Source organism: Pelodiscus sinensis, chromosome 6, assembly GCF_052426305.1.
Source record: "Pelodiscus sinensis isolate ZL-2025 chromosome 6, ASM5242630v1, whole genome shotgun sequence".
NCBI classification, from domain to species: Eukaryota; Metazoa; Chordata; order Testudines; family Trionychidae; genus Pelodiscus; species Pelodiscus sinensis.
Genome location: NC_143057.1, coordinates 40,401,316 through 40,418,098, shown reverse-complemented (window position 1 = coordinate 40,418,098; position 16,783 = coordinate 40,401,316). Strand labels below are relative to the sequence as shown.

At 44.3% G+C, this 16,783-nt stretch overlaps 1 long non-coding RNA gene across 1 annotated transcript in view; it reads left to right on the top strand.

The window, feature by feature from the left end:
* LOC106732011 (uncharacterized) overlaps positions 1-16,783 on the top strand; it is a 72,595-nt gene that overhangs the window by 39,831 nt on the left and 15,981 nt on the right. Inside the window, exon 2 of the long non-coding RNA XR_012904713.2 lies at positions 12,159-12,243. This is a non-coding gene — a long non-coding RNA (uncharacterized LOC106732011). The remainder of the gene's footprint in view (positions 1-12,158; positions 12,244-16,783) is intronic.

Here is a 16,783-nt window from a genome sequence, read left to right as displayed (position 1 = left end):
ACCAATACATTTTGTACTGCCAAGAAACTTGAAACATGTCAGTTTTTGTTTTCCACACAGAATTCCAGCTAATGGAATCTGCTACAGTCTACACCCAATGTATTATGGTGAGGATCCTGACCATGACATTTTGGTGTGCCAGCTTCATTTAAATTACAGAATTGAATATTTTATTAATGAGGATTACACTATTACCTTACTCTCCTCACAGAAGTTATGAACTAACTATGCTGGGCACTATATAAACATGCAACACAAGATTGTCCCTGTCCTCAAAGTGTGTATAACTTAAATAAACAAAAACAGACCAATGGGGAAGGGGAGAAAGGGAAGGAGAGAAAACAGAAACAGAGAGGTGAAGTGACTTGCTCAAGATCACACTACAGTGATAGAATTGGGAATAGAAAATAGGTCACCCGCTTCCTAGTCTGGTGCCCTGTCCTTTAGCTCATGCGGTAGTAAGATGAAGGCCTAAAACATAAGCCCATGTAGCACAGGCCTGATTAGAGGCCTGAGGCCTAGCTAACAATGGGCAAAACATGGTTAACAAAAAAGCAAAGCTAAGATGTGAGCAGGAGGCAGGCTAGAACTTGACACAAACAGGGCTGAGAGAGCAAAGCACTAATTGGTAATAAGCCCAGGTGTAGCACAGTAATTGGTACTGGTCATAAGTGGAAAACACATGGTACCACTAGCTCATTATGAAAGACCTTGGTATCCACTCCCCACAGATATTGACTGAGATAGCTGAGGTTTTTGGAACCTGGAGAGTTGTGGGAAGCACTTTGGGATTGTAGGATAAGCACACTAGTTGAATTAGTTGACAATTAAACTGATAAAATTCACAGTTGCTACCCACTGGTATGAAGGGAGCTGTTCAAACCTCTCAGATCTATAGTTTTAGACTGCCTCTAGACTCAGGCCTGACTTCCACTTAATATATAGGTTGACATAACTACAATGTTCAGGAAACCCAACCCACTGAGAACTATAGCTATGATGACCTAACCCCGAGTGTAGGGAAAATGCTTCCATCAATCTAACTACCGTTACTGAGGTGTCGAATAAGGATATGGTGCATCTCCAGTGACAAAAAGACTCTTTTGTCCATAGCCTACATATACGCTATGGCTACGTCTAGACTGGCATGATTTTCCGTTCAAAGAATTTGCGGAAAAGAGCGTCTAGATTGGCACGGACGCTCTTCCGCAAAAGCACTTTTTGTGGAAAAGCGTCCGTGCCAATCTAGACTCGCTTTTCCGTAAAAAAAGCCCCGATTGCCATTTTCACGATCGGGGCTTTATTGCGGAAAACAAATCTGAGCTGTCTACACTGGCCCTTTTTCAGGACTTTTGCCTGAATGGGAACAGCATTGTATTTCCGCAAGAAGCACTGATTTCTTACAGTAGGAAGTCAGTGCTTTTGCGGAAATTCAAGTGGCCAATGTAGACAGCTAGCAAGTTTTTCCGGAAAAGCGGCTGATTTTCCGGAAAAACTGGCCAGTCTAGACACAGCCCAAGTGTTTACAATGATGTAGCTGTGGCACTGTAGGTATGCTACTATACTCTCTGTAGTGCAGACATAGCCTCAGGAAAACATCTGCCTCAGTTTACCCTTGGTTCACATTTTCAAGGTTTTTTCTTCACAACTATAGGGTTCAGAAACTGAAGGTGAAATGGTGGCCCCAATGAAGTCAATGGGAGTTTTGCCATTCATATCAAAGGGGTCAGAATTTCACCTTTAGTTTTTTATTAGAATGCAGGATTGTCCTTACCATGAGGCGAACTGAGGCGGCCATCTCAGGTACCAGACTGTGGGTGGGCGCCACTAGAACCCAGAGAATTGAGACCTTTCCAAGTTTTGGACCAAGCGAGGGGACATGGGAACGTCATTTGAGCTCCCCACCTCAGGTGCCAAAATGTTGTGGGCCAGCCCTGTTAGAATGACTAACTTCACATTAATTAATGGTTTAGTTGAGCATTCATTAAACAGAATGTCCCGAACTGACTTATGCTGTGTTGTTGTAGTTGGGTTGGACCCAGGATATTACAGAGAAAAGATGGGTGAGGTAATATATTTTATTGGATCAACTTCTGCTGATGAGAGAGATGAGCTCTTGAGCCAAACAGAGCTCCTCCATAGGTCTGGGAAAGGTATCGTGTGTCATCTTACTTTAGGAGGAGCTGCATTCCTATCTTGGCAGGAGATTTAAAGCTAGAAGAAAAGAGGCATTAATTGTACATAGGTGAGCCACTTAGGAGACTTTCACCTGATCAACCAAGTTGCAAAAAAGTAATAAGCATGAGGGAATTTAATAAGTTGATTAATTATGGGCTGGCTGCAAACTTCTCATCAGCTACACACATCTATAACTTTATCGTGAAATAAAGCACACATAAAAAGGTAAATCCAAATAATGTTTCCAGAGACAACCAAGTCTGAGCAAAAAAGAAATACAAACACAGCTTCCTTATGGCAATATCTCAAATCTGAACAGGCAGAGAAATTCATGTTACCTGAAACTGCCAAATTCAGAGGGGCAAATTCTCATCTGATATAAACTGATATAATACCATTGAAATCACCTGAGTTAGATAAGTTTACATTAGTTGCGAATCTGTCTCAAAAGTCTTTGTATTTTCTCCTTAAGACGTTTGGTCCCAGGGAAGCTACTGTTGAAAACAAGACTTTTTGGAGCCTTGCCAGTAACACTGACATCTATTTCTGAGCATGTAATTAACCCTCTGCTACCTCACAGTACCTCTTCATTCTGCTCTAATGCTGCTTGGAGTGGCACAGGGGAAAAAGCAAATGTATCTGGGAAATAGTGGGGTTTCCTGAGTTCATCTTATCTTCAGTTATAAACAAGTAATTCCTTACTGGTGTTTCCCCTAAAGTGTCAAGAACTTATTTACAGTTGATAAAGATTATAGTGTTTACTCACTCCTCGTGGAATGAGGTTTAACAGTTAATACGAACTAAGGGATTTATCTCGGAATCCCGCTTTTCTGCCACGTATAGATGTGGGGAGTTACTTCGGGCTAGTCAGTTTCCAAAATGGCTACCGGCTGGGATTATGCTAATCAAGCATGGGATATTTAAATCCCGCACTTCATTAGCAACTTCGGTTGCCGTCATTAGCCTCCCTAGCAAACTAGGGGGCTAGTGTACACGTACCCTAACAGATTTATTTGAGCATAAGTTTTCCTGGGTAAAAAGTCCCTTCATCAGCTACCACAGGACTCCTGATTGTTTTTACGTGCAGAAAGGTGTAACATGATCCAATAGGTGGAAGTTAAAGCTAGACAAAATCAGACAGGAAAGAAGGCATACATTTGTAATAGTGAGAGCCATTAACCAATGGAACAATTTTGCCAAGGATCTGACACTGTTCAAAAAGATATGCCCTAAGAATTATTTTGAGGGATGTTCTGTGACCTGTATTATAGAGGAGGTCAGACCGGATTATCACAATGCTAGCCTTGGAATCTATAAATCATTTCAGAATGAATTTTCCTTTTAATAATAATTAAATCTGGTGTTAATAATTATGTACAAGAGAGCAAATCTACAGTTATTTAACAGTTCTAGTAAGATTGCCCTCACTTAGATCTGCTCTCATTTTACGATGAACCATGTATTTTATTTAAAAGAGGAAAGAAAAACATGATATGAATGAAATTTTGCTCACAGTTACATTAGCATAGATGTAGAATAAGACAACTAACCATATTTTCTGTGTATTTGCAACAGGCCAATAACCTGTGTCTCGTTTTAGTATTTCTCTTAATTATATTTTGTATAACTATAATATTTGTGGTTTTTTTAAGTGACTAGCTAGAATTGGAGCTGTTTCCTGTTGTCAGAGGTTTTTGTGCATCATAATGGGATAGTCAGAAAGACAGCTTACGAAATCATTATAAGGAAGGGCCAAAAGGAAAAAACCTCAAAGCCAGTCATGTTGTTGTCATGTTGTACTTAGATTTATGAACTGCCTTGGCACTAGGCAGCAATAAGCTCATAACAAATCCCTGGATGTTGCAATTTCCTCCAGAGAGCCTTAATACCACTACCAAAGCCCTTTAGGGTTGGGTGGACAGGAATATCATGCAAACGCTTTAATTCTAATACACAGTAAATCACTGTTGGATCCGACATGGAGTCTAGCAAGTTGTCACCACCCAGCAGCTGAACCAGCAAAGATAAGAATGATATAGATCAGAGGTTTCATTCCCTGAAAGGTCATAAAGTACAGTGATCCATGGTGTAAAGTTCTCACCTACATGTGGCTACATAGTAGAAAACTAGGTCCATGGCCTTGTTACTGACATCAAGTAAAACCATGTTTATACTGAAAGGTATCCCATCACACCAAGTACAATTAAACTTGCTGGAAATGTCAGGGTTTATTACCCCCACCTGTTGGTTTCAGCTACTGCATTCATGGTGATGACATTTGCTGTTTAAGCTTGGCAGACTGCAAAGGGATTTTAAAAAAAATAAGCAGGCCACCCTCTATAACTACATGTAATACTTTTTCCAGCTTTCACAGGAAGCCAGCACAACCAGTAATGAACTAACTTACATATTCAGTGGCACTCAAATGACTAAGTCTTGCTATTGCTAGCAGAGTCCAAATAATCAGAACAGATTACAGTTTTTTAAACAAGGTAAAAAAAGCTCTTGGTGGAATGGTATTCTGATGGATTAGGTAAGGTCAAGGAGACTGAAAGGGGGGAAATAAATCTGTGAGATCCCGATTTTTTTAAGAAATGTCCAATTTCTTAAATATATTGCAACAAACTATTACATTATTAGTATAGATCTTTCCTCATAACAGTGGCTTGGTGACTTCATTTATACTCTGTGGGCAGTTTGTAACAAGTCCATAATATGAACCAATATGTCACATGCTGAAATAAAGAGCTGTGCCCTGTTGAAAAAGAGGTAGAAGCAACAGACAGTGAGAAACCAAAGAAGACAGGGAGGCTCAGAACTTCAAAAGCACTGTGAAATTTAGGTGGAGCAGAGCCGGTCTTAGGCCAATTAGACCAATTCAGCCGAACTGGGCCCCTCGCCTAAGGGGGCCCCGCACCCCTGAACCCGGAAGTGTGCTGGGCCATGGGCTGCGAGTTACTATTCAGAGCCAGGAGCCCTGCTCCAGCAATATGTGGAGCTGGGTCTCTCCCCCGGCTCTGCCTGGAGCAAGCCCCGCCCCCCGCGCATCCTCCTACCCTGCCCCCAGAGCATCCCCCTCGGCCCTGGAGCATCCCTGCCGTTCGTGGCTCTCAGCGCGGCTCCCCCTCGCCGGCTGCTGCTACCGTGTGTGGCATTGCAGGTGGGCGGGGAGTACACCAGGGTGTGACGTGATGTCTTGGCCCGGCATTTTAAAACTTCTCGGAGCCACATTGCGGGGCATGGCTGGCTCCGGGTTCGGACTCCGGGGCCTGAGTGCAGACTCCGGCCCCGCAAAGTGGAAGGCAGAAGTTAGGGAAAGGACTTGTGCTGAGGGGGAAGGACTTGTGTGGAAGGGGAGGGAGGTGGAGGAGGGGCTTGTGCAGAGAGGGAGGAGGAAGAAAGGGGAAGGCACCAAGAGACAGGGTGGAGGAGAGACAAATGGCAGGGGGCCAATGAGGGAAAGGGCAGGAGGGAAGGTGTCAGTGGGAGGGGAGACAGGGTGATGCTGGGAGAGAGAAGAGGAGAGGGGAAGGGCATTGGGGACTAAAGGGGAAAGGGGAGGTGCTGGAAGAAGGCTTGAAAGAAGGGGTGGGCATAAGAAAGGTGGGGATGGAGCAAGGCATGTGTGAGGGCACAGAGGGGCAGGAGGGGAACGGGGCAGACAGTGGTGAGGGGGTGGGCATCAGGGAAAAAGGGGGCAGGGGCAGTAAGGGAAGAGGGAGGCACCAGGAGGGTGCAGGCCTAAGGGAAGGTTCAGGTGCCAGGGTATTCTGGGGGTGAAGCAGAAGGGCAGACACCTGCAGGGGAAGGACCAGCACCAGAGGAGAGAGGCAGGGCAGGTGTGTAGAGGGAGGTGTTGGAAGAGGGGATGACGAGGGGTAGCTCACTTGATCAGAATTGGGCTACTGGAGGAGTGAGCACAGGGGGGAGTGAAGGGCTGATGGAGGGGGGGCAAGTTGCAGGAGGGCTAAGGGGAGTGAGAAGGGCCGGAGTCTGGACAGCAGAGGAGGGTGAGGAGTTGGGGGGCAGCAGGCACCAGGGGAGATGATGGAGCAAGGAGAGGAGACATGGCAGCAGAGAGAAAAGGTAAAGGTTTAAAAATATTTATTAATAACTTGGTATGCTGCCCACTGCCAGTTTGTTTGCACCCTGCGGTGCAGTTTGGGTTTATGCGGGGATCAACATGTGGCCGGTGAGTGGGAACCAAAACAAAAAAGTAGTCAGTGTAATGATCTTCTGTTGATATGTGTTTTAGTAGTTAAATTCTTAGACTGTCATTGCTCATGAAAAGTGCTGTCACATGGGTAGAAATCAGGTAAATATTGAATTTTATTAATATCAGCAGAACTGACTTAAATGGGGCCTGTGTGTTGTGTAGTCTTGCCTTAATCTTTGTATTCATGCCTGTCAGTGTGAGAGAAGCTATTTGTAAATATTTGCTTGCATATGCAACCACACTTAAGTTGAGGCCCTCAGCATGTTCTGTAAGTATCAGTGTGGCCCCTGAGGCTTCTAAAGTTGAGTTGCCGTAGTTCATCCCTGATAGGTGTCTGTCTAACCTGGTCTTAAATATATCCAATGATGGAGAATCCGCAATCTCCCTAGGCAATTTATTCCAGTGTTTAACCACCCTGATAGGCAGGAAATTTTTCCTAATGTCCAACCTAAGCCTCCCTTGCTGCAATTTAAGCCCATTGCTTCTCATCCTAACCTCAGAGGCTAAGTAGAACAATTTTTCTTCCTCTTCTTTATAATACTCTTTTAGATACTTGAAAGCTGCTCTCGTTTCCCTTTTCGGTCTTCTCTTTTCCAAGGTAAACAAGGCCAATTCCTTCAGCCTTGCCTCATACTTCATGTTCTCTAGACCTTTCATCATTTGTGTTGATCTTCTCTGGACTTTCTCCAGTTTCTCCACGTTTCCTGAAATGTGGCACCTAGAACTGGACATGATACTCCAGCCTGGGCCTAATGTAGATGGCTCATTCCCTGCCTCATTAATCCTCCTGTTTATTCTTTTCCTAAACCAGGAGGGCACAGTAGTTCTGATGGGGGCTCTGCAGGAAGGCAGCCGGCACTGGCCCCTACATGAAAGGTGTTAAACAGCTGTCCAGCCCACCCTAGAGGTGACTGCATTTCAGTGTGCCCGAAGCAACACAGCACCAGCAATGGCCAGGAGAATGGGTCCAGGGCATGGCTTGCTCATGACTGCTTCAGTCCCATTGGATGGGCCTCAGCCTCTTTTCTTCCCCTCCCCCACCTTGCAATGGGGCTGTAGACTCTGGGAGGAGAGGGGTGGAGGCAGGCAGAGGTGTCTCCCTGCAGCAGATAATACATGTCTTTGTATTAATCATTCTTTCATTGAAGTTTTTAGCTTTGTATTGAGTCCTTTTACATGGAAATTTTGTATTACTTCTTGGTAGAATAGTCCCTAGGACAGGCATGTCCAAAGTCCGGCCCGCGGGCCAATTGCGGCCCGTGTTCCGGTTTAATATGGCCCCACAGGTAATTTGGCAATATCTATCTTTTATGGCCCCCAACGAATCCATATGTATTGAGATGAATACATTGTAAAATCTCAGTTAATGTCAGTTGGTCTAAATCAGTTATAAATAGATTTGGACACAACATATATACTTGGTGTTATGTTCCTGTTCATATTTTTTTAACTTAAAAGTTGACAGACAACCTTTATTACCAATAATATGTAATGTACTTTACAATGTTCCTGACACATATTTCAGCTTCCTGGATTTTTTTTTCATCTGACCTTCAGATATGAAAGGCAGAGTGATTTAACACCTGTTTAGATTTGTCATCCATGTGACGAAATGAAAAGTATGCCGTTTGCAATAAACTTTGCATAAAATAGTTAATTTGCATTTAATTTTAATGGTTCAAAGAATGTCAGGCAAAATGGTCGGCCCTCACGCATGTTCACTTCATCAAATCTGGCCCTCTTTGAAAAAAGTTTGGACACCCCTGCCCTAGGACAAGTGAGGCAGAGACTGTCCCTGTGGGGTGAATGAGGTGGGAATGTATAAGGTGGAAGGTGAGCACCTCTGGGCAGTTGCAAAGGTTGGAGAGGGGATGGAAGCCAGATCCAAGATCAATGAGCCCTGGGAAATGGGCCCATTGAAAGGAAACTGGACCTGTGAATATCTTGGGGATCAGCAGCAAGGGCCTGCTTTGGGAAGCCCCCTCTTGGGAGGTGAATGTGGCAGCATTGAGACACCACCCAGAAACCGGCAGATACTAACAGCAGATTCATGGGACTCCTCTCATAGATCTTGCACATGCATAAGATGATAGATCTGCGGGGGGAGGGGGAGGAGGAGGGGGACAGTGGCATAATTAGGAGGCCGGAGGGTCAGTTGCCGCTGGGCACCATACTAGGGAGGCTCCAATTTAATCCCATTCTGCTTCCCCTGTTATCCCTTCAGCTCACATGCTCCTACTCCTTCTGCAGTTGGCAGCTGGAGCCTCCTCCCTGCCTCTCTGGTCCAAGCCCGACCCTCCTCCATCTCCATTGGAGGGTTAGTGCATGTGGGAGCCTGGCCTCAAACTGTAGGGGGTGGGGAAGGAGATGCGGTACAAGTTCCCCTCAGCTGTGCACCAGGTTTGGGGCCATGCCACATGGCGGCGGGAGTGTGGGGGTGCACATTTTTCCTTTGCCCCATGGCGCATAACACCCTCGCTACGCCTCTGGTGGCACATCCAAACAAGCCACATGAACTCAGTACAGGTGCACAATACAAAATCCATTCTGCTCATGGGAGGAAACTCTTAGGCTATGTCTACACTGATGGCTTCTTGTGCAAGAACACGTCCACACTGCCACGTGTGAGCTGTGCTTTTGTGCACGAGCATCCACGGCAGTGTGGATGCTCGCTTGTGCAAGAAAACTCCAATGGCCATTTTAGCCATAGGGGTTTCTTGCACAAGAAATCCCTGCTGAGCATCCACACTGCCCTCTTGGGCAAGAGAGCTTACATCTGTTGCACAAGAGCTATGCTCTTTTCTAAGACACCCTCTCTTACCACTGTACATACTGTAAATTTCCTTGTGCAAGAGCAGGCAGGCAGTGTGGCTACTCTGTGGGTTCTTGCACAAGAATGGCTGTACTTGTGTAAGAAGCCGCGAGGGTAGACATAGCCTTAGAGGGAACACTTCCCCCAGTCTCTCTGCCCCCGAGTTAATGTCACACACATTGGGTTAATGCAACTGCAGGATAGTTGCATGAGGGGGTTTTGTGGGGGCCAAACTAATCCCTGTTGGTAGGAGGATGATGGGAAAAGTCCTTCAAGAGGAGTGACATGACACCTTTTACTTCTGGTCATGTGTCCATCTTGCCCCGAGAGTGTTTCCTCCAGAGGCCTGGCTAATGGGGGTCAGAGGGTGTTGCTAATGGGGCACCACCAAAAATTATACAAATCTGCTGGCCTCGGAGGAGGTGTGCATCGGTGTGAGTTTTGTGCAAGGTGTGTGTGCGTGTGCGCAGGGGATTTTTTTGTGCTGTGGTGTGTGTGGTGTGGTTTTTTTTTTTTTTTTGCTCTACCAAAATTGCTGTGAGGCCCGGTCGAAATTGTTTGAATTGGGCCCCGCACTTCCTAAAGCAGGCCCTGGGTGGGAGAATGGATTGGTATGAAAAGAAAAAAACTGTTTTACTGCAAGGGTGGTGAAGCACTGGAATGGGTTACTTAGGGAGATGGTAGAATCTCCATCCCTAGTGGTTTTTAAGCACGGGCTTGACAGAGCCCTGGCTCGGAGGATTATTTGGGATTGGTCCTGCTTTTAGCATGGGTTTGGACTCAATGACCTCCTGAGGTCTTTTCCAACCCTGTGTTTCTATGAAAGTGACCATCAGCCACCTTATTACTTCACTGATGCTGGTCTGTGTACTGGGCCAATGCTCTCACACATGGCAGATCAGCCTTCTAACATACACCAGCTACCAACCGTCACGGGGATCCAATGAGGCAACTTGATATCAGTGAGCCACAGAGAAGCCCTGACTATACACCTCTTTTTACCTCAGCACGTTCCCTGACAAGCAACTGTGAAGTCTCTCTGATATGGTTTCCTCTGAATTATTCCTGTGGAATTAACTCTGTGGAACAAACAGGTTTCTTGGATACCCAAATGTGAGGATCCTGGAATATGTACCAAAGATGAGGCTATTCATAGAGAGTCCCCACATTGTATCCAAAGCATCTAGGCTTCCTCACTTCTCCATGGCAGCCTCTCCAGGAAGGCTGCAACCCTTGGAATCTTCGGTTAGGTCAGGTTGCGCATCCTGGGAGGACAATGCCTATGTTCAGGGCTCGACAAATAATGCAATCTAGTCGCTCGTGGTGGGTAGATTGCAACCCGGAAGAGCCGGGTTCAGGCGATCTGCACATGCGCAGATCGCCGGACAGCGTGGCTGGCGAGCGGGGCTCGCCGTGGTTCGGTGAACCCTGTGGTTATGTTAATATGCTGACCCTGTAAAACTGAGATGTGGAATATGTGCATGTGCATGAAAACGAGCTCTGCTGAGGGACTCCAGCAAAATCTGGAGGAAGGGTAAAATGAGACAAAAATTATGCACCCTAAGAAGCCACTTCAGAAACCTACCATCCCATCTTAGTGTTTTGGTACCTATGACTCCACAGGAAACAATAACTGCACAACTTCCATTATTGCTTCTGCATGAACTCCTGTTCAGTCTGCAGTCATGTTGTACCACCATGTTGTATAATTATTAGGGGATGCTTCCCATATTAATTTATTTGAATATGGGCCAAAGAAAACCAGTTTTGGTTTTCTTTTTTATTTGAGAGGGTTTTATTTTATGGGTAGGATAATAGGGATGGAGAATACCCACAACTATGTTCCCATTTATCAGTGTTGTTTGTCTTTAACAGAGACCTCCAATTGGTCCCATTGCTGGCAGAACTCAAATATATTACACAGAAACAAACAGACGTAATAGCTGGTGGGATGCAATAGACCAGTTATGACTGATGATAGTGCCTTTATGCCTTTTTGCCTTTATGCTTATTTTTAAAATCCCTGGGACACAGATTGATTATGGCCAAAGAGCTTATGAAAAATGTATGGACTCTGAAAGAGCTTCAAAATGTACCATTTCCACATATATCATCTCTTGGTGGTCATTGTCCTCTCCCACCCCGTCAAAAAAATCTTGTTTATGTTGGTAATATATGTTTAATAATCAAAAACTGATGCTATGGATTAAATAATCAAAATGTCAAAGAATATTTTTTTTTAAAGAGAAAAATTGGATTAGTATGATTCTAACCATTCTTTAATCGGTTTCTGGGCAACAAAAATGTCAGCTGTTATTGCATTAAACTTTAATTTTCTTGCACGAGTACAGGATTATATAAAGGAGCATTGGATTACACTCAGCATGGATTAGTTGAGTGGAGTCTTTTCAGCCAAGGACCAAATAGATTTCCTTCCTTTTGTGATTTATATATTTATTGCTGTTTTTTCCTTCCTTCTAATTCCTATTACCCTTCTGTTTTGCCAGCACTGAGATACCCTCAAAAGCAGACAGGCAGGCAAAATATTGGCTCATTCCTTATATTTGTGTTCCAAGGATCCTCACTAGCCAACGTCAAAGGAGTAAAGTAGCCTTTAGCCATGGAAACTGCTTGCTAGTTTAAAGCTAGAAAATTAAAACTTTTAATTGTAAAAGAAGCATATTATTTTCTTTTTTAATTGAAAAATAAAATCCAGAGTAACTCTTTAGAATTAAACAAACATCCATAGTTTTGCCTTGACCTAGACAGGAAGGGCCCACTGGAAATATAAAATGACAAATGGTAAAAACAGAGATCTTGGCAGAATAAGGTAGCCACAGTTTAGAGAGGGAGACTATCCAGGGTTTGTAGAGTGGGATCCAGGAAGGAAATAAACAATAGTCACCTCTAACAGACTGAATATCATTAACTACATTTTGATTTTTTTTGCAGCCAGCTTAAAGAATGACTAATGAGGTTCCTGCTCTTAACATGGCAGCCAGTGAGGAGGGGCTCCAAAGCTGAAGAGACCCGAAAGGTATTTAAAGAAAAGCCTTTAAGCTATTAAATAACAGAATACGGTCTGGAGTTAGTCCTGTCAGTAACCTCCTTTGGGTAGATATGTCAACAACAAAGAATCTTCAGATTGTATAAAAGACACATTAAGAGAACATAGCACAAGACAGAAAATCAGTTAAAAGATGAAAGGTCTGGTTCTGCACCATGGGAGTCAGTGGAAGCAGGATCTGGTCTCCAGAGTTCATTAAGACAGCATGACATTCTGGTTGATGTTAAAATACAGAGCAAGAGCATACTTTCCACGCATCAGTCATAAAAATATGTTGTGGGTGACAAACAACCCAGAAACTTGAAACTGAGATGTGTGACTAGTGAATCATAAGCTACACCCATCCATGTGCTTAAATACATCCTTCAGTATATATTGCCAATTGCTTGTGGTAAATAGCTCAGTCTACAGACAAGCATACCCAGACCTTTTTATTTTCCCAGACACCAGAATTGCTGTGAAGTAACTCTGAGCTGCAGTAGCATTCCGGCTATTGATATGTAAAGAGGCGTACAGCAAGATCCCTCTTTGGTCTCTCTTCCGGCAGGACTATAGAATGTTGCACTCATGGCCATTGCAGAATGAAAGGATGCATATAGCTAGACTGTGCAGTTACCATACGCTAAGGGAATATTATTATATCCAATAACTAAAATTATTTTGTTTACTAGCTTAGGTTCGTGTCATGCAGGGGTGAAAGTAATTTCAATCTCTTACAGGTACTGTCCTATCACAAGCCACCCCTCCTTTGGGGATGGAGAGGCATCTCAGGGTGGGAGGGAGTGTTGTGATACATCAGTACCTGAAAGAAATTTAAGTGTGGGATGGAGTCCGGGGGGCTTAGAATGGAGGATTAGGGTGTTGGAGGGGGTGCAGGAGTCTGTGTAGGGGGCTGCAGATGTGGAGGGTACAGGAGTCGGGGTTGGAATGTATGAGGAGCTAAGGGCAGGGAATTGGGATGGGGGGGATGTATGAGGGGCTCAGGGCAGGGAACTGGGATGGGGAGTCAGGGCAGGGCACTGCAGGTAGGGGACAGAGGGTGTGAGGGTCCTGGAATCGGATTAATTTACCTGGCTGGGATTGAGCTGCTGCCCAAAGCCAATTCTACCTCCCCTCCTACCCTCACCGTGGCAGGAACAGCCGGCCCCTCTTGCTGCCAGCTGTCTCCCTGCCTGTCTTTTTAAAGAGCCTGCCCCAGACTGGCTCTTGCTGGAGTGGCACACTGGGGCACATTCCCTTTACTTTCATCTCTGATGTCGTTCAAGATCAAATCTATTAACCAAATTAAGGGCAACATTATACATTTCCACTGAAACCTGTAAGAGGTGCTAGAGGCCTAACCTACTCTGTGAGGTGAAGTTTGCAGTTTCCAATTTGTTCTTTCCTGAGTTGGGAGGAGTTTGCCTAGGAGGGAGGTAGTGTTGTAGGCTTGCAATATTACCAATTCTGAGGCAGTCCAGTTGTGAGTGTGCTGGAGCATCAGATCACAGGGTGGGCTTGTTCACAATACTCTTCTGGGCTCTCTGGCTGCACAGCTTTGACAAGAGCCATTCTCCTATTGATTACCACACTAGTGTAACCCCCTGCCAGATGGATAGTGCAGTGGTGGAATATAAAATAACATTGCTCATAACCACATTCTGACAATCACTTTGGGGTGGGGGTTCTGCAAAGTGTGACAAAGAAGGCTTGTTGTCAGAAGAGAAATGGATTTGAAGGACCAAAAGTTTCAAGATTCTGTGCCAATGAACATTACAGTGCCTAACTAATGGGAGATGCTGAGGATGGGGCTTTCTGAAGCTCTGGCCCCTAACATAGAGAGATTCCTAATACCAGTCCACAGGAAGGTGCCTGGCTTTCCTTGTTATCTAAAGCTGGGAACCCTCTCTTGGAGTGAGGAAAATGAGTTAGTTTCTTGCCTCATTCCATACAAAACAGCTAGAGGTGGTAGTGGTGTCTGCTGTGTATGTTTTACCCTAGTGGTTAGAAGACTCGTGCATGATGTGTGAGATCTAAGTTCAATTCTGCTTTCTGCATGATGGGAGCAGGAGGGAAGGATTTGAACAGGCATGTCCCACACCACTGAGGAGAAATTCTGACCACTGCGTTATGCGATATTTTGATTTGGGGCTCCTGCAACCTCTCCTGCTGAAACATTTCCACTAAATATAAATACTTTGGGTTATTGGGCTAGAGAGACAATATGCAGAGGAATGACTTTGGTTAGTGCACCTTGGAGATGAGTCATCCAACCTCCAGACTCCCTGCTCCAATTACTCTTTTACCACTACCTACTCTTTCTCTGGACAGATTTTGAATGGGAGTTCTAGGGTAGGTGGCCACTGAACGCACACATAGGATTGAGGCCTCACACTCAAGTTCTGTGGACAAATATTTATCTTCTATGGTTTGTGGATTGCGCTGAGGCTTAGGCAGGAGAGAGGTGTCCAGAGTAGAGCAGCATTGTGCATATCCAGTAGCTAAAAGTTGAACACCTAAAGAATTTTTACAGCAAAAATGTAGGTGCCTACAGGCTTAGGCAGCACTTGAGTGGGAGTTTTATGGGTTTCCATGAAGCCTAAAACTGGGTCTTAGGAGCCTAAGTACCTTTGTGCTCAAGGCCTTTGTGCCAGTTCTAATAAAGATTTCTTTTTTACCTTAGCTGTGAGTGTTAATGGAAGCCTAGCAAAGGAAGCACCTATATTGTTTGCTTTTGAGTTGGATGTTCACTGACTCTGTGGGGTAGCCAAAAGGAATTTAGATTACCACTCCTACATACATGCACCAAAAAAGGAGTAGTTATCAAAATTCAGCCTCAGAGTTATTACCCTCTATTTTCTGAATCAACTGAAGAATTGGACCCAGCTTATATTGGCTGTTTTTCAAATAAACCTTACATTTTTTCCAGAAATAGAACTCCAGTTACTGCCTTGGATCCATCGACAGAGACACCAGACTGTCAAACACTAAATCAGAGAGTATATTTCCTGCTGCTTCCATCACATCAAAAAGACACAGAGAGCCAGAGAGACTCCCCATGGTGACTTTCAGACATGACATTTCCGCATCATTTCTGTCTCAGTTGAGGCAACTATTTGTGGCATTTAAATACTGTGCTATACAATCGTATTCTTATTGTCTTAACCCCACACTTTTTTAAAGCTCACTCTGGCACATTCAGCACAAAAAGCCAAAATCAATGGTTCTGCTTTCAATAAGCTCTCTGGGAAATGGAACACAAGAAATCATTGGGTAGCTAACTGCCAGTCTGCATATGTCACTTTCTGACTGTTGCCAGTCAGAAAACATTTTATCTCATTAGATTCTGTAACATTTAGGATTTGAGTGTTCTAGATAGAGCACTGGTCACCTTTCCCCCTTTTAGTCACCCGTTTAAATTAAGGTCGACGGAGCCATGTAGATGAGGTTTCATTCCCACTGTGACCGCCCCGTTATGCCTCGTGGAATGAGGTTTATCGGGGCTTCCCTTGTCGACCGCAGAGCGTCCAGACTACCGCGCTGTGCCACCAAACAGCTGATCGGCACAGTGCAGCAGCCATTTTGATGTAAATGAAGGGGCGATTATTTAAATCGCTGCTTCATTTCCCTTTTTTGAGTTCACTAATCTACATGGCTCACCGACGGAGCCATGTAGCTTAGACATACCCGGAGATTGTTCTCTCAAGTTTTCCAGCTTATTTGTGCAAACCCAGGAGGTTCACACAGTTGGGATAGAAACTTAACAAACCTCCAACCATGGTGGCAGCCCATCACTAGACTGAACTATTGGTTCCAAGTTGAAAACAGCCTGGTGATAGTCCTCTTCACAATACGTCAGTCCTGGTTCTGGCTGAAAAGTAGTGATGTAAACACAAATGAAGAAAAAGGGCCAATGAAACATTCTGCATTTCAAAAAAGTTTATCTTGGCTTCAATGTCTGGAAACTTTGGGAGAAAAATTCTAGTTGTTTCATATTTTAACAAATATTGGTAAATCATTGTTTGAAATGAAGACTGGACATCTTTTTTTCTAGAAGTCATGTTGTTGTTCAGCCATAAGTTATTGGGTTTGATGGAGGAATTACTGGGTGAAGTTTTGTGGTTTCTAGACTAGATCATAGTGATCCCTTTATTTATAGTCTCTTGAGCTTCTAGCTGAGTTGTATTTAATTGATCAATTCATGGACAGTTCTTTGAAGCATATGAGATGTGGTTTGGACACTTTTTTCCACCAAATGTTAGTTTTGTTATTTGATTTGTTCTTTATGAGCCATTTCTTCTGGTTCACTGTGGATGCTTTGTAATGTCCTGCTACACTCCACCATTAACATCAGTCTGGACCATTCTACACAAGAGATACATTTCCTGGACACCACAGTACAAATCAACAATGGAAAATTAGACACCACCCTCTACAGAAAACCCACTGACTCATACAGTTACCTACATGCTTCCAGCTCCCATCCAGCACACACCATACGATCCATCATCTATAGCCAAGCCCTTCGATA